This window comes from Enhydra lutris, unplaced genomic scaffold, assembly GCF_002288905.1.
Source record: "Enhydra lutris kenyoni isolate GAN:26980312 unplaced genomic scaffold, ASM228890v2 scaffoldscaffold40, whole genome shotgun sequence".
Taxonomy (NCBI): domain Eukaryota; kingdom Metazoa; phylum Chordata; class Mammalia; order Carnivora; family Mustelidae; genus Enhydra; species Enhydra lutris.
This window is the reverse complement of record NW_019154124.1, coordinates 4,541,678-4,560,195: the sequence shown is the minus strand read 5'-3', so window position 1 is coordinate 4,560,195 and position 18,518 is coordinate 4,541,678. Positions and strand designations below refer to the sequence as shown.

General features: G+C 43.9%; 1 protein-coding gene and 1 pseudogene across 1 annotated transcript in view; both read left to right on the top strand.

The window, feature by feature from the left end:
- Nucleotides 1–18,518, top strand: part of LOC111155295 (LHFPL tetraspan subfamily member 3) — a 605,362-nt gene that overhangs the window by 480,450 nt on the left and 106,394 nt on the right. The gene's annotated exons all lie outside the window — the stretch shown is intronic.
- Nucleotides 548–1,823, top strand: LOC111155352 (annotated as a pseudogene).

The following is an 18,518-nucleotide window of genomic DNA, read 5'->3' as shown; positions in this document are numbered from 1 at the left end:
CAAAAACAAGAGATCTAATGCACTGAGAGTATTGGTAATCAGCAGCTGGGATCATTCTTCCAGTAAATGCTCTGATCCTTGTGCAATAGAAAGGGACACAGAATAGATACCATGCCTACGAAAGATTTTAATAAAACCCTAGAAGGGAAAGATAGGCACAGTCAAATCAACCTACAACCCTGAAAAGGGACCACCCAATGCTAGTCCTGCCATCAGATAAACTAAGCTCATCATCATCATCCCATTTCTGCATGGCCGATTCCTCCAGTGTTTGCATTTTAATACACTAACTGTGTTTAACCAGAGTTTTTAAAATGCCACGGCATCTTTGGAAATTTGGCAGAAGAGAAGAATCTGGGTCACGCAACTGTGTAATCTAAATAAGGTATAATTAATATGTCCATCAACTTCCACAGAAGTGATGCTAGTTTGCAAACTATTCATTAATTCTAAACAATAAAGGCAACTGGTTACAATGCACACACTGAGCCAAAGAAGAGAGGCTCACTGTGGTGCCAGCCTGGGGTGCTGTTGGCACTGTGTGGCAATGACCCACCTCTACGTGCTGCGTGGAGGGGGATGACCAGCTAAGAATTGGGCACCAGAATACGAGAGTGGCAGTGTAACTACGGACCCCCAGTCTGTTTAAATGCTACCTTGTGATTCACGAAATACTCTCCACATTGTGAAAAACATTTGACAAATCAGTAGGGAACTGGGGAAAATGAGCCCTAATCATTGGAAATAAACCATCAAAGTGGCTACATCTGAAAATCAGGAGAGAACTGAACTCATGTCCCAAGCCCCAACTACTTCCTTGGCCTGTTTAACATTTCTGTACCTCATCTGCAAAATGTGCTAGTAATACCGCTTCACGATAAATAAGATAATGCACATTTGTGCTCAACACACAGCTAATACACAAGTAACTATCATTTCTATGTTTAGTAGTCAGAATTAGACAGTGATATCAGAAACCAAGTGGACTGCCTTTCTGCGCTACCCAGAGAAGTGTCCACTTCACCCAGCATTGTTTTGCGTTCCCATGGCAACTTAAAGAGAACGTTTTACAGTATCCAGAGCCCTTGGTGACCTGCAAATAAAAGAGGAGGATGTCCTCCCATTTCCTTGCAGCAGGAACCCACTTAGCTGGGACCAACCTTGACTTCCAGATGGAAGCATACATCTACAAAAGGAAGTGTGATGGGATCTACATCACGAATCTCAAGAGAACCTGGGAGAAGCTTCTGCTGGCCACTCGTGCCATTGTTGCCACTGACAACCCAGCTGAGGTCAGTGTCCTATCATCCAGGAATACTGGCCAGCAAGCTGTGCTGATGTTTGCTGCTGTTCCTGGAACCATCCCTATGTCTGGCCACTTTACTCCTAGAAACTTCACTAACTGGGTCCAGGCAGCCTTCCGGACGCTGAGACTTCTGGTCGTTACTGATCCCAGGGCAGACCACCAGCCTCTCACAGAGATGTCTTACATTAATCTACTACCATCAGTCTCTGTAACACAGACTCTCCTCCGCGCTATGTGGACATTGCCATCCCTTGCAACAAACAAGGAAGCTCACTTAGTGGGTCTGATATGGTGGATGCTGGTCCGAGAAATTCTGTTCATGCGTGGCTCCATTTCCCATGAACACCCATGGGAGGTCATGCCTGATCTCTGCTTCTACAGAGATCCTGAAAAGATTGAAAAGGAAGAGCATTTCCCGACTGAAAACTGGAGCACTCAGCCAGCCACTGAAGACTGGTCCACAGTTCCCACTGCTCAGGCCACTAAATGGGTAGCAACAACCACTAAGTTGTCCTAATGGGCTCTTCACAAAGGCAAACAAAATAGAAATAAGGTTGACAGGAAATAAATAGTTTCTGGAAAAAAAACAAACAAGCAAAAGGAAGAAGAAGAAGAAGAAGTAAACGGTATGGAACGGTACGAGGTTCCTCAAGAAATTAAAAATGGAACTATCAGTGGATGCAACAACACTACTGCTGGGTTTTCGTCCAATAGAATTGAAAGCAGATTCTTAAAGAGGTATTTGCACACCTGTGTCAGGGCAGTATTATTCACAGTGGCCAAGAGGTGGAAGGAAACCACATGTCCACTGATGGATGAATGGATAAAATATGGTATGGACATACAATCGAATATTACTCAGCCTTCAAAAAGAAGGGAATCCTATCACATGCAACAGCTTGGATGCCCCTTAAGAACATTACACTAATTAGCCAGTCACAGAAAGATAAATACTGCACAATCCCATTTACGTGATGTATCTAACGTCATCAAACTCATAGACCTTAGAAAGTAGAATGTTGGGGCACCTGGGTGGCTCAGTGGGTTAAGCCTCTGCCTTCAGCTCAGGTCATGATCTCAGTGTCCTGAGATGGAGCCCCACATTGGGCTCTCTGCTCAGCAAGAAGCCTGCTCCCCCCCCCACCCCCTGCCTGCCTCTCTGCCCACTTGTGATCTCTCTCTCTGTCAAATAAATAAATAAATAAAATCTTTAAAAAAAAAAGAAGAAGAAGAAAGAAAGTAGAATGTTGGCTTCCACCAGCTGTGGGGAGGGAGAAACAGGGAGTCATTGTTTAATGGATACAGAGTTTCGATTTTTCAAGATGAAACAGTTCTGGAAATCTGTTGCTGAGCAATGTGAATAAACTGAACATTATTGCACTGTATACTTAATGGCTAAGATGGTAAATTTTAGGTTATGTGTTTTGTTACCACATTTTAGAATTTTTTGATTAAAAAAACTGGACCTGGGGCATCTGGGTGGCTCAGTGGGTTAAATCCTCTGCCTTCAGCTCAGGTCATGATCTCAGGGTCCTGGGATCGAGCCCCACATCAGGCTCTCTGCTCAGCGGGGAGCCTGATTCCTCCTCTCTCTCTGCCTGCGTTTCTGCCTACTTGTGATCTCTGTCTGTCAAATAAATAAATAAAATCTTTAAAAAAAAAAAAAAAAACTGGACCCAGTCCCTCCCTTTCTTCCCTGTAATGCTATGTACTCCTGCCCTTCTCACCACTCTGACTCAGTCCCTTTTCCTCCTTCCTATTCCTTCCCCAGCTGTCCTTTGGGTGTTCACATTCCTCAGAGTCCTGTCCTCAAACATCCTCTCTTCCGGCTGTTGGCCTGCAAAGGATTTTAGCCACTCCTCTGGCTTTACCAGCCACTCACATGTCGGTGGCTCTTCACTGCTCTATCCCAAGTCTCTAAAACTCCATAAACACCTGTGAGTAAATGCATATCTCTATCTAGCCCCTACCCAGCCTGAGGCTCCATTTACTGTCTGCATACCTCCAGCTGACTGGAGGAGCCACCATTCCTTCAAATTCAACGTATCCAACATTTAATTGACTTAACCTCTCTTGGGGGAACAAAGAATCTCCTGGGGGCCCTGGGTGGCTCAGTAGGTTAAGGGTCCAACTCTTGATTTCAGCTCAGGTCATGATCAGGGTGGTAAGATCGAGCCCCACATAGGGCTCTTCCCTCAGCGTGGAGCCGGCTTGAGATTCTCTCTCTCCCTCTCCCCGCTACTTTCTCCCTTGCTCATTTACCAAAAATAAAAAACAACAAACAAAAAACACCATAACTCCTCCCTGTGATCTTGCGTAATATTGTCCTCAAATTTCCCAACCTGCCTTTACTGAATATCCAAATCTGGCTGACCTTAAACTAGAAATGTTTGGAGAATCTGGCCACTTCTGTCCTTCCCCAGGGCCTCATCTTGTCTCAAGCGGGCTATGGCAGTAGTCTGCCTATCTGCAAGACAGAAGTTCATTCTCCTCACTAGTGCTAGTTTCCTTCTTTCTAAAGGACAAACCGCATTAGTAGCAACGTTGCTTAAGCTTTAACCTTACTAGCACATCCATAGACTCCCATCTCCTACAGATTTCTTTCTACAGGTGCTGGTTGGACCGTCTATGCCCCTGTGTTCTGTCCCCCACCTATCCCACCAGTCCTTCCTCTCTAGCCCCAAGTCCCCCTGCACTGCAGACACACGTCCTCTCGTGTGCCGGGCCTTTCTATAACTCCATGTCTGTCCATGCCAGCTCTTCTCTCTGGACAGACTCTCCACTGTCTCCACCTTCTCCTGGAAACAACTCATGCTCCATGGGTATGAAATGAACAGTCAGCAAGGAGCATTCTAGCTAGAGGGAAACAACTTCACTTTGAAAATTTTCCTACCTCAGCTCCATGGTCCATCTCCCGCTCAGCTACTGGTAACAGACTGAAATGTTTATATAAAATTCAGCTATCCACAGAGAAAGATATAAAGGCAGGGAGTGGAGGCTTTAATTGACAGTATGTAGAATTAAAACAGTCAATTTTATCAAAGTCAAGGTAGCATAATTAGGAGCTGAGATTTAGAATTTTCTGATAGCTGGGTTGCTGTCTGCTCAGCCTCCTCATCTGTCAAATAAACGTAAGAATAACACCTACCTCTTAGAGTTATCAAATTGTGGATGAGATTATATACAAAATGATTGCCCTAATGTAATGTAATGCTTAATAAATAGCAGCTATTATTACTGTCATAGAATCAGCTTTCTCAGTCTGTTACTTAGGCAAAATTTCTCACTATATACCCCATTAATGTCTCTAGTGTCGCTGTATAATTCCTGTAGGCAGGGGAGTAAGAGGGATTGAAATGAGAGATGCCATCCTGGACAACATAAGGTGACAGTTCATGGGCTTATGGGGTAGGACTGCTCTGGGGGCAAGGGGGATGGATTCTATATAAAACTTGAAAAGATTTACGTACCTAATCATGTTGTTACATATGGTTAGTGCAATCTAATTCTGCTCATTTGTTCTAATTACACAATTAAGTTTAATTACCCAGATCATATGAATGCATTTGTATTATTAGGAAAATACCCTTTAAAGAGACAATGTAATATATTTACTGAAAGCCCAGCATTGTGCAGAACCAACAAGACAGTTCTAGAAAATTCTCTCATTGTGCCCTGTGTATGACTAGGCCTAGTTACTAGTTACAAGCTGTAATGATGATGCTATGTCTTTGCTTTTTCAAGGCACTTGCTTTCATGCTTTGTTTTATTGTCTTTTAAGTGTTTTCATCACTAGAAAGTGTGAGAGAGGGGCGCCTGGGTGGCTCAGTGGGTTAAGCTGCTGCCTTCGGCTCGGGTCGTGATCTCAGGGTCCTGGGATTGAGTCCCGCGTCGGGCTCTATGCTCAGCGAGAAGCCTGCTTCCCTCTCTCTCTCTCTCTGCCTGCCTCTCCATCTACTTGTGATCTCTCTCTGTCAAGTAAATAAATAAAATCTTTAAAAAAAAAAAAAAAGTGTGAGAGATACTCTTCCCACTTCTGAAATGGGTTTGTTCTCTTGATTGCTTTGGGGATTACTCAGAAACTCTCCTAGCATGATCCCTCAGGCCTCGTGTTATCCTTACTGTGATCTCTGCCCTTCAAGTCTAGGAAAGTCTGACAAGTACGGTTAGTATAATTTGGGCGCCTTGTTAAGACACAGCAGCTGTGAAGCCAAAAATTAATGTTAGCTCACTCCCGGGGTGGTCCATGTCCTAATACAATAGAAAGCATGAGAACAAGCCATTTGAGATTGTTATCTTCCTTACATTCTTTCTCATTAAATTTTTAAGCCCTTTGCAATGCAGCCTATCCCTAGTGATGCTTTTATAAATCCTGTGTAGTACCATAGGCAAAGTAGAAACCATTTCTTTTTGTTCACACATGGAAGAAAACGTCATTCCTTTATGAAGAGTATTCTCAGCAGATTTCCTGGTTCTGTCCTTATAATGTCTGACACATGATGTAGGTCAACTAATTTGTAGTCGGATAAGCGGAACAGAATCACCTACAGCCTAACTATTAGAGAGCTCAGAATGTATATCAAGGGATATGATCAGATGATTCAAGACCACATTCTCCAGGAGGCCTCAGCATCCTCCATCCCGTATCCTGTCAGCCACAGCTTTTCAAACTGACTCGTCCGTTAACTTAGTTCATTCTCTTCACACACCATTTCACACTTTATCTTTTCAATCTATTGTAGGGCTTCATCCAATGGGACTATAAAACCCTTTTTCTGTTATGTTTGCTCTCTTGCTGTTGAGAAAGCATGTAGTGCTCTATTTTGTGCTTAAATTATACATGGGAAAAGACAAACTGAATCCAAATTTCAAAGTCTAAGGCTTTCTCATGGACCGAGGCCTGTCAGTACTTTGACTTTCTTGTTTTTTGGTTTGTTTGTTGTTGCTGTTCTTGTTTTAATGGGGCTGAGGCTGTCTCCTTCCTGCCTTCCTCATGTGAGTGAGTGAGAATTGCTGAAGCCAGAGAGAAAGATGCTGCTTGAGCTTGGACACAGTTTCCTAAGGTGCTGGCGAAGGAGTCCCTTAAGTCATACTTGCTGCTTCTACCATCTTTCTCTTCACCTTCATTCATTCTCTCTCTCTCTCTCATCCTTCAACAAGACTTCTTACACAGGAGCTGTGGCTAAAGTCAGTGTCAGGGCAAAAATTATGTGGAGCCAAATTGCCCTTGAAAATCCCTTTAGGAAAGCACCATGTCTCTGTCTCCAACATATCAAGCTTTTCTTCCCACCAGTGTGGGAAGCAATTGCTGCTTCCTGGGTGAGTTCCATTCTTGCATTTATGGACTATGCTTTTAAAAGAATAACTTTAAACTCCAAAGCACACAACATGGCAGGATGCCCACACCATGAAAAACACAGGGGAACTGAGAAGGACCAGGTGAAGACGAATTCATAGCCCCCATCACAATCCCACTGACAGCTTGCCTTCCCCAAATGTAACAGAGGCCAGTAACCAACCTACACTATTTAAATTCTCTCTTTCTCTCTCTTCTGCACACACACAATCTCTCACTCACTCACTTCTCTCTCTCTCTCTTATGTTACAGCTAACAAGTACCTGCTGTGTTCATAGTAAATATATGGAGAACCTAGTTCAGTCCTAGGGACAGAGGTAAGGGGATAGTTCTTGTTTTAAGGCTTGTAAACTCCAGCAGACTCCTGAGGTTGACAGAAATGCTAATGGGGACCTCCTTAATTGCATTGGGTTTCTGGGTTTTTCCACGTTCTGACCACCCTTCAACTATCTGCACAGGAAGCCACCATGAGGAAAACAAAATTAACAAAGCAACCTAGATTCTCACTGCATGTCCCACTACCCAACCTGCTAGAAGAAACTTTAGCTCCTGTTTTCAGGCATTAGTCACTCTTTCCCCATCATTTTCTGCTAAATCTACATTTACCATAAAAAGAGTTTAGGGCACCTGGGTGGCTCAGTGGGTTAAGCCTTTACCTTTGGCTCAGGTCATGATCTCAGGATCCTGGGACTGAGCCCCACATGGGGCTCTCTGCTCAGCAGGGAGCCTGCTTCCCCCTCTCTCTCTGCCTACTTGTGATCTCTCCCTCTTTTTTTTAAAATCTTTTAAAAGGGTTTGGACAGGGGTGCCTGGGTGGCTCCATTGGTTAAGCGTTTGCCTTTGGCTCAGGTCATGAACCCAGGGTCCTGGGATCAAGTCTCACGTCAGTCTCCCTGCTCAGCAGGAAGCCTGTTTCTCCCTCTTCCTCTTTCTCCCCCTGCCTGTGCTTGACACACACTTGATCCTCTCTCTCTCTCTCTTTCTCTCTGTCAGATATATAAAATCTTTAAAAAAAAAAAAAAAAGGTGTGTGGACACCCTAAAGAATAGTAGGGAAACAGAACAATTACTCCACTCATAAGCTGTTTCTTTCCATTATTACCAGCCCTGTGGCCGGCTCCAATGCTCTTTGAGGGAATGCCTGTCTGCGCACACCTTCATGGAGGAGTGAAGTCCGTCACAGGAGCCTTTGTCAGCATTCATATTGACTGCAGGCCCTAACTTTTTCTAGAAGCTCTTCCTTTCCATGAAGGCCCTAAATTAACATTATATATTATAGAATTTGCCAGCCAACTACATCTGTCCCTGGGTTTCTGGATTTCCTGATTTAGCCTGCTATTTTTTTATATTCAAAACTGCCTTGCAGGACAAGAAGAAAGCCGGTGGCTGTGGCTCTACTGAGTGGCTTGAGCCATGAGGACCCTGTGTGCTGGCCAGGCTCTGTGCTCCAGTCTGGCTGTCTGGTTGGTTCCAAAAGCAAACAAAGCTTATTCTGATGCTTTAAGCGATGTAAGTCTTCATAGCCTGCTCTCTTCACCACCCACAGCAGTTCTCCCCACAAATTCTTCTTGTACGTAACTGAAATCAAGATGTCTCCCAACTAGCCTTTTTGCTCCCTGGGTCCGACTCACACATCTCACTGCTCTCCCCACAGACAGATCCCGCTTCCGTGCAATGCTCAGTCCATCTGGATCCTGCCTCCTATTTGAAAACCTGCCCAGCATTGCCTGGCCATACTTATGTCTCCTTTCTGGAATTGCTTATGTGTTTGGTTTGGTTTGGTTTGGTCTGGTTTGGTCTGGTTTGGTTTGGTTTGGTTTGGTACCATCCAGTTTTGTGGTGTCATGTGTGCCGATGTGAAGGGTTCTCTCTCCAACCAGATCATAAACCTCCTGTGAACAACATCACAAAATTTCTTCCATTTGAAATCCATGGTACCTAAAACAGGCCATTCTAATCTCAGTTATTATCCGATTTATGTCACCTTCTATACCTTACCCTCCTGAAATATATTAAAGGGCAGTCTATTGCACTGAAATTCACACATGACTGATTGCTAGATGACCAGATTTCCAGTCATTTGCGACTTTGAACCAGTCACATAACCTTTTGGAACTTCATTTCCTTGTGTACAAAGTGAATGTATTATATACCTCTCTCCTTGCCAGGCTCAAATAAGGATCAAACAAGACAGGATAAGCAAAAGCAACTCATAGCTATAAAGATATTATTCAAATGTGTGGCTTTATCTTCAAGTCGTTTGGTTTTTCTATATGTCATTGACATAAATGAAAAGCATGAATAGAGCATCTTTCTGGAAGATCTTCCATAAATTTTAGACTTTCTCATTGTTTTTCTGTGATTAATATTCTCTTGTTACCTTCACAAATTCCCCCTCCCCCCTTTTTCTTCATGCTTCTTGTTGGTGTAATCAGAACTGTCTTTCTGAGTTGATTTCCCTTCCAGTAACCAAGCTGTCACCCCTGTGATCTGATCAGAGGAAGGGGAGGGGTTATTGGCTTAGCCTTCCCTGGCTTTGGGAAACTTTCTGTTTGTTCACAAAACAAACACAAAAGTACAAAGGAAATTTCAGAAGGCTGGGAACCAAGCCTGTAGGCAACATTTTATTAATGGGGCTAGTTCTGACATAATTAAAAAGGGTTTAATTAAGTCAAAGATAAAGTGTTCTCCTCTCAGTGGTATCTCTGCCCTCTCCCCCTCCCTGCAGAGGCAGGGGCTTGGTGTCTACCATGATCCAAGGATAGAAAGACACACACAGGGGCACACCCCAGGAAGGAGAGTGAATAGAAGTGGGTGCCTCCTCACTAGCTAGCATGCTGGCATCTTATGGTTTTTTGTTTGTTTGTTTGTTTGGGTTGTTTTTTTTAATCTGAGAGATCTTTTTTTGGCCAGATTCTTCCCTGGAAGTCAAAATTGCTAGAATTCTCTGCGAGCCCAAACTCTATTACAGTTGAATTCTTCCCCTCCATCATGGCTCCTTATATCAGTCCACTTTGACATGGTGCTGTCCATGACCAAATAGCTTTTTCACTTTTGACTCTTACCCATGCTTCCAGACTCAAATATCAGAAGAATTCTGCTGCCTCTGGGGAAGAAGGCACACGGCCGTATAAAATGCTCTCTGGAGAGCAAACCCAAGCACTTTGCTCCTGTACCTTGTTTTTACTACTGTAACTTTACCCCTTCATTTACTAGACAAGGAAGATCTATTCTGTTTTTTCCATATTCAGTAACCTATAGAGCAGAAAAATAAGATGATCCCCCGATACGCTAAAAGAGTTTGGACAGCTGGTAGACCCAGTTCTGCAGCCACTTCTATTTCTGTCCATAAACTGCTCTGGTGAGTGTCTGACTGTGCAAAGGGATATGTGGCCAAAAGATGCAGATCTTGCAGATACCCTGTGAGCTGACCATTCGTCTGTAGCAGATCCTGCTTCGCGAGAACATTTATAAGACGCAGTCAGCTGCACAACTGGGCAGTAAATGAAGCATGTAGATTTATATTACCTCCCAGAGAAAAGGGAGAAAACAGAGGAGAGGAAAACCGAGTATTTCATTTCAGCTGTCATAGAAAACGGAGCATTTCAACCAAAATGAAAACAAGCAAACAGAAGGACTAGCGTTGCCTTACAGGAGTGAGATGGAGAAAGCTGATTATTCGTTGTGAAGAAATTTAACAAGGACTCATATGATCTTTCTTTCTCAGGATCTGCTAAGATGTCAGTGATGAAAAAGCAATATTATCAAGGATGGTAATATGTCAGGATGAAAATCAATAGCAGCCACAAAAATGGTAATAAATTTTTCTAAGGAATGATTGGAACTCATGCTTAGAGAATTAGAACTGTCATCAGAGTGGCCAGGAAGCAACTAGGTGGGCCTGCGGTCCCAGCTGTCGGACAGGATTTGGGTTTGGCTCGTTTGGGTTTTTTAGCACGTTGGCTCCAGTGAAGTGTCCTTGTCCCTAACTGTGAATGCGATGAAACTCTGACTTCACAATAGAGTCCGAGTCCCCTTCCAGGCTCATTTTTTTAAACTCCTGAACTGTTTTGTGTTATCTCCTTTAGGAGAACGTGGTGTCCAGAGAAGCTGGGGTGGAGCAGGGAGTTGCTGTTTGACAGGTTTTTGGATCCATTTATATAAAATCAAAGTTAGTTTAAGGTATTAGAAGATGGGGTCAGAGGGGGCATGGTATAGTTGTGAAGGGAGCCTCAAGGTCCTGATTCTGTTTCTTGAGCCGGGTGCCGTCCCGACAGGTGTTCCCACTTGTGAATGCACCAAGCTTACGCATGTGATAGGCATGCTTTTCTGTATCTACTACAGAAATATAATACACATACTTCAATAAAATGTTTACATTAAAAGGCCTTTGCACTCTCTTGCCAGATCTGCTCTAAATAGCCAGCACATTTGAGGGAGGCCAACTGAGCCTTGGTTTCTTCTGCAAAATGAAAAAAAAAAAAAAAAAAAAAAAAACCCAGAAAGGTAGACCAGATGATCCCAGCCCTGAAGCTTCTCATTGCCGTGATCATTGGCACATGATGAATGCAGAACATTGATATTCCTACTATTAGTGACTTGAATAATAATCAGAACATGGGCAAAGTTGCCACAGGCCTTCCCAGAAAATGAACGGAAAGGCTCTGTAAATGTGCTAGGTGGGGAATGACCTAGAATAATCAAACTACAGAGCTCCTGTTGATAGCAAAGAAGTAGAATTATGATGGCCATCAGTATAGACCCCTATTTTATTTTATTTTTTATTAAGATTTTTATTTATTTATTTGTCAGAACACGAGAGTCATAGGCAGAACAGGTAGAGCAGGCAGGAGGAGAGGCAGGCTCCCAGCTGAGCAAGGAGCCTGATGTGGGACTCGATCCCGGGACCCTGGGATCATGACCCAAGCCGAAGGCAGATGCCCAACTGACTGAGCCATGCAGGCCTCCCTGACCCCTATTTTAAAAGCAGTTGGTCATCCCACAGTTAGTGATGTGTGCGATCGCGTTAAATTTGAGAGCCAATGTTTCTCGAATCTTTTCTTCTCAAAAGTAACTGCTATTGAAATATACTCCAGGAACGTCCAACCAATTCTGCCCCTCAGTGTTCCAAGCCTTTCCTTTCCTTCCTTGTTTACTATAAAGTGAATTGAAAGGTGATCCGCACAGTGGCTGATAGGCAGCTGTCGAGAATCAGCCTATCATCAGTGAGAAGTTGCCAATCACCTCTCACAATGGATGGGAAAAGTCCAGGGCCTGGGCTAGAAGGCATTTGCTGGACCGATAGGAGAAATTACTGTGACCTCCATTTGATGAGAAGATAAGCTATCCCTAACTCCCTATGGGCTTTACCTACAACCGGAATCTCTTAGAAGGCAAAATATGTTCAATAGAACACAGAAGGGAAAAATAAATTATTTGGATAATACCCTGAAAAATCAAGCTAGGTAGTCAGTACCCGGGGAACAGATCCACAGGGAAATTCTTAAACTCTTATGATCCTTTTCTAAAGTCTTTGAAGTCCATTAGAGACTAGTCACCTGATTCTACCAAGCCACCGGCCTTCATTCCCCCTGAAAACCATTCTGGAAAAGCAGGCCAGACACGCTCTCTGATGGCCATCCCTCTTCTGAATCCCAAGAATAAACCTTTGGTACAAACATAAAGTGCATTATTTAGTCTTCCAGCAAACATGAAGGGAAACAATGAAATGAAGGAAATGCAAATCATGAGTTGCCACATAAGATCCTAATTACCATAATTTGACCCGGCCTCCTTCCCTCTGCCGGAAAGTCAGCCTTCTGGATGAGAGGGAGCCAAACCAGCTAGATAACAGCCTTTTGTTCTCTCTCCCCATCTCTTGCCTGCTTTCTTTCTTCCTCTCTTCCTTAAATGATGTTCATTAAGACAGCAATTCTTCTAACAGTTTCTAAGCCTCAATTGTATTAGTGAAAGCTTTGCATGACTTGATAAAATGAGCTAAAGAAAAGGAAGGGGGGGGTGGGAGCAGACACACGCTGTCTCTTTATTCCCCAAAGCAACTGCCAGTCTCAGAATATTTTCCTAGAACCTGCCAGAAATCTCTCTGGAATCATCCCTGTTAGATACAAGGGCAGTCCATGTAAAAGGTCCAGATCTTCCGTGGTCTGGTTTTAGGAAATATTAATAATTCAGGAAAGGGCCAATTCAGACTCCACATGTCAAGTCCCATCAGTACCGCCGTGCCTACCAACCCCACACAGCTCCGAGAATAGTACCGTTTCTTAGACTGCTCACATTTTTGCGTCGTCCCTGATTTTTCCTAAACTGTTCGAGGTACGTTAACTTGGCATAGCTTCTTATGTTTATGGTGGTAAATGAGCTGGGCTGGGAGACGCACAAAATGTGTTCACTTCATGCCTATTAGAATTCCCCTGAAATATGTCTATTAAAATCTGGATCTAAAAAGCGCATCCCTGCCCGCATCCGCGCTGGGCTTTCCGCTCTTTGCTCTGACAAGTGCCGCAGAAATGGGCCCTACTGTCACCCTTCAGCTCACGGATGGGATGTGATGGCGTGTTTCATGGCAGCTTTAAATCCATTCGCTAAGGCTTCCACAGCGCAGCCCCAATTTGGGACTCAAGCAATTAAATCGCAAAGCGCGTGGCCCAGCCATGCTCCGCGCCCCTGACAGAGTGGAGGGACTACTCCACTGACCTTTCGTATTTTATAACGTTTGACCATGCAGGCTGCTTTAGTTTCACCAGTGTGTAGGCAAGATACAGTTTAATGACAGGACATGTTTGAAAGAAACAAAAATGTCTTTGAGAACCTGGTCCCCTTCTCAGCGTTGGTGTGGGGCTGCTCTTTGAGGCAAGCCAGGGATGGTCCAAGGGGCTGGACGCAGAGAGTTAAAGAGCGAGCAAGCCGCCTGGGAGGGTCATGAAGTCAGTACTAACAAAGGAAGGAACTCACAGGATACTGGGAGTTTGTGGCAAATCTGTGTTCTATATTCAAGTGAATTATGACAAGAGGGAGAGGCAGCCAGTAGAGTGTGAATAAGGAGCCCAAGCTGGAGTCAGGGACTATAAATCGGCAGAAAGGACATGGCGGGAAACCTAGTTAGGTGGATGTATCAGTTTGGATGCTTTTGGCAAGGATAACTGAGGTCCTGAGGGAGGAGAGGCTGTAAGTTTGGCTGACCAACCCCTCCCCCAGCCAGTCATTCCAGGGGGGACCCGGGTTGTATCCAGCTCTCAGCTCGACAACCATGGTGGTTGGTTCTCCTCTGGTCACAGAATGGCTGCAAATAACATTTGGGCTTACATGCTTTCCTCCCCCACATCCAGGGAAAGCAAGGGAGTTACTCTTAGATGCTGTCCTAGAAGAATGAGAGGAAACCTTCCCCCAAAACCTCTGCAAACCTCTCATAGCCTCTCATTGGCCTGAATTACATCTTGTCTTCCTTCCTGAGCCATTTGCAGCCAGGCTAAGATGTTTTTGATTGGCTAAAGTGTATCAGGGTCCTTTACAGGAACAGGAAAATAAGGTCAGGCTTGCCTAGCTTAATGGGCAGCATGGGGGAGAGATGGGTAACTAATCAAAGTCAGCATCCTCCTAAGAAGACGGAAGAGGACCTGAATACTGAGTGGATGACTGTAAGAGCCGTCCATGCTGTTCACCCAGTATTTCTGGCTTCCCGCCTTTCTGGCACAGGATGGGATTATGCCTCCATGAGACCATGAGATCTGTTACAGTCAGGGAGTAGTGAGCAGAAGGGACGTGCGTCCCTGCCAGGCCAGAAACTTTAACGGCCAACGGGAGGCCACCACACCTGTCTTTAATTCCACTTGGGAGACCAGTGATGGCTCAAGATGCACCCCCAAGTGAGGAGACGTGAAGCAGAGCCCCCAGAGAACAGAACCCTTGATGGAGATGAATAAAAAAATCATTCTTTGTCGTTAAAACCCACAAGGTTTTTCTTTTTTATTTTTTTTTCTTTTCTTTTTTTTTTTTTTACACCTCAGTGTGCCTTAGTCTATCCTCGATGCTGCTCTGGCAGCAGCCGATGTTAGCACCCATATCTTGTCCTAGGAAGGGAGGGCCAGGTTTTAGGCGAACCCCAATGTCCCATACCAATTGGTGTGGCCAGACCAGGGGGAGGAAGTATGTACTAGAGTCAGAAAAAAGCAAAGTTTTCCAGAGACTCCCCTGCAATACACAAAGCTGCCACCAGGGTTCTCATCCTCAAGAGAGAGGAAAAAGAAAGATATACCCAATTTGTCTTTTTAAAGACTCTAATAAGCTTTAAAAAAAAAAAAAAAAAAAAGAATCTATTAATCTTAAGGATAAGAACACATGCCTCACATGGAAGAAATAAAAAACAGTAAAACAAATAAAGACATCTTTTTTTTTTAAGATTTTATTTATTTATTTGACAGAGAGAGATTACAAGTAGGCAGAGAGGCAGGTGGGGGCGGGGGGGAAGCAGGCTCCCCGCTGAGCAGAGAGCTGGATGTGGGACCCTGGGATCATGACCTGAGCTGAAGGCAGCAGCTTAACCCACTGAGCCACCCAGGCACCCAAAAGGCATCTACTTTCTATTGAGTTTTTTTAATTAATTACTCAAGAATTTGGGGGTGGGGAGAATTACCCAGATCAAGGAAATCTGAATTCTTGGAAACGGTTATTTCAGATCAGACATGTATTAATGGAAAAAAAAATAATAACCTACAAAATAAAAACCAAAAATTTTAAGTCTTGCACTCAAATTTTAGGTTTGGGGTTTTATTTTAAGATTTTATTTGTTTATTTGACCGAGAGAGTACAAGTAGAGCAGAAGGTGGAGGCAGAGGGAGAAGCAGGGTCTCAGCTGAGCAGGGAGCCCCACAAGGGGCTTGATCCCAGGACCCTAGGATCATGACCTGAGCCGAAGACAGACGCTTAACTGACTGAGTCACCCAGATGCCCCTAAATTTTAGTTTTGAAATGCATTTGAAATACAAAGGTGATCCCTAATTGGTACACACATATAATGACACCTAGGCAGTGTTTATTGCTCTGATGAATAGTCTACCAAAAGATTATAGTTCAGGACCATTTCATCTTATAACTGTCTTTCTCATTCAGACAACCAACATAACACTGTGTAAATTTCAAGTGTACAATGTGTTGATTTGATACATTTGTCTGTTGCAATTTGACCACCCCTGTAGTGTTAGCGAATACCTCCATCTATGCCACATAATTATTTCTTTTTTGTGGTAGGGAAGTTAAAATCTAGTATCTTGGCAACTTTGAAGTTTATAATGTTGTCTGTTATCACTGTGCTGGGCATTAGATCTCCGGACTATGTACTAGTTGTACCTCTACACTCTTAAAATCTCCCCAGTTTCCCTATCTACCCAGTCCCTGATAACCACCTTTTTAACTCTTAATTGCCTTTCTTCTAAAATGACAGCATTTTCTGAATTATAAACAGTGTATGTCTGTGTATGTATGTATATATATATATACATATATATATGTATATATATATATATATATATATATAATTATCCCAGACCAAGAATGAGAAGTGCCGTAAAGTCTGGATATTTTATGCGTTTTCCTAGCCTAGTTCTCAAATGAAAATAAAATAAAAAGCCACCATTCTTTTAGGGATTAATAGTTAAAATACCTCTTCCATTTATCCATCCATATTTTCTTCCTCAAAAAATCTTCAAAAACCAACTCTGGTCTTTGCTACTGCTTTTTGGGGACTGACTCTCACCTGTGCATACTGTAAAATTTTCCTAACCGCCTCAGCAAAAAAAAAAAAAAAAAAAAAGAAAAGAAAAGAAAAAAAAATTGTACAGAATATCTTGGTATAATCTGAAAATGATTTGGAGGAGGTTTTTTTCCTTCCTCCCTGAAAGTAATCTTTAAGATTCAGTAGGGTTTTCTCCCATAGTTAATTTTTTATTCCTGCATCCAAAAACATCCTGTCTGGTGGTTGAGAGCTCCCAGAGCAGAAGACCTGGGTAATTTTGATTAGGTCATCATCTTCAAAGCAGGCTACAATTGCCTAATGACAGGATGCTCATTTCTCAGATTTTTTTCCCTATTCTGGAATGTAGTCATAATTCCCTATGTGAGAGCTATTTTTGCTCTCCTTTCAGAGATGAAAATACAAAGGTGGAGGAATTGTTCTTGGGTTGTCTGCTGGCTTATGAAGGGGCACTGACTCAGGAACCAGAAAGGCTGGCCTCTGGGCTGTGGTCCTGGCTGGTTCATGGTTGAGCCAGCAAAGTTCAGATGGGAGTGGAGTCTCAGCCACTTGCAGAAGGGAAAGGTGTGCTGCCCATTTCCCTCCAGGCAACCACACCAGCCTCATCTGGAGAAGACTCCCTTTCCCCTGATAAATGACCCTTACAGGTCTGTCTGGCCAACCTGGATCCAAGGAGCACCAGTGCTGCCTGGGGCATGGGCAGCGCAGAGAGGAAAGCATCCCAAAGTCCCCAGACCCCGGGCTCCCTCTTCCCTGGCACAGTGGGGGCACGAGAGCTCTTCTAGGATTGCCCTTGGCATCGATGATCCGGGCATCCAGCCTCAGGAGCTGGAAGCACTCTACTGACAAAAGAGCAGGCTGTGTGTGGGAGTCGTGGGCATCTCTTCTAATGATTTCCATCATGCTCTCCTTCCCACACACTCTGCTCTGAAGCACCTCATTTTCCTTTCGCTTTTCCCTTGATTAATGCCCCTCATAAGTTTGCCTTCCCACAACTCACCCCGCGGCCGCTGCCCCGGCGTCCATTCACTGTCTTGATCTTCCAGAGTTGCTTTCCATCTTCTTTCTTGGCATCCTTCCTCCCGCTGAACCCAAAGCCAGTTGGGGCCGGAATCTCTTGTTCTGCTCTTCAGGCGACCTTCCTGCTTGCAAGTGCCAGACTCCAGGTCTAGGTTTGGTCCCTCGTGGCTATTCCTTTCGAAAACCTACCTCATTGATAATGGAGGCTACGTGGCAGCTTGCCTAATATATGTCTATTTGAAAGGCAAAATGAACTTTAAGTACTGCTGTTGAAGTGAGTTTCTGTGAGCTCTGCGCAAGGCCTCAAGCCCTCTGGAATGTGTATGCGATAGGCTCGGCTCCATGCCTGAGGCAGAGCGAGAAGCCTCCTCCTGCCTCCACAGCCGCCCTTTGCCAGGGTCTGTCCAGCTCCACGTCCTTGAACGTCTCCTCCCCTCCCTCTCTTTCTGGTGCCTTCCTTAACTTCAACCATTCCTGTTGTTTTGAACTACCCATAATCTAACCTGGGCGCCTGGGTGGTCAGGCAGTTAAGCAGCTGCCTTCAGCTCAGGTCATGATCCTGGGGTCCTGGGATCGAGACCCCTGTCAGTCTTCTCCCTCTCCCTTGGCCTCTCCCCCAGGCTTGGCTCTCTCGCTCACTGTCTTGCTTGCTCTTGCTCTTCCTCTCTCTGTCAAATAAATTCAAAAAAACTTTAAAAAAAATAATCTACCCATAACCTGCAACTCTGGCCACAACTATTTTTTTTTTCAATATTTTTTGAAATATTGTGAAATATTTTTTCTGATGATAATATGGTCTACTCTCATCTGAGAAATGTGTTTTTCTTCTGTTAAAATGACATTATTCGAGTAATAACCATGGCATTCTCGTACTAATGGGAGAATGTGAGCTCTGTGAGGGGAAGGATTTTGCTGTTAATAACTACTTTGTCTGGAGCACAGGAACAGACCCGAACCATAGCACACATTCAGTCCATGTTTATTGAATAGTTGAATGAATATGTAGATAGAAAAGGCTCTTCTATTTGCAAATACCAAACCAGCTCTACAGGAAATATTGAAAGGGGTCCT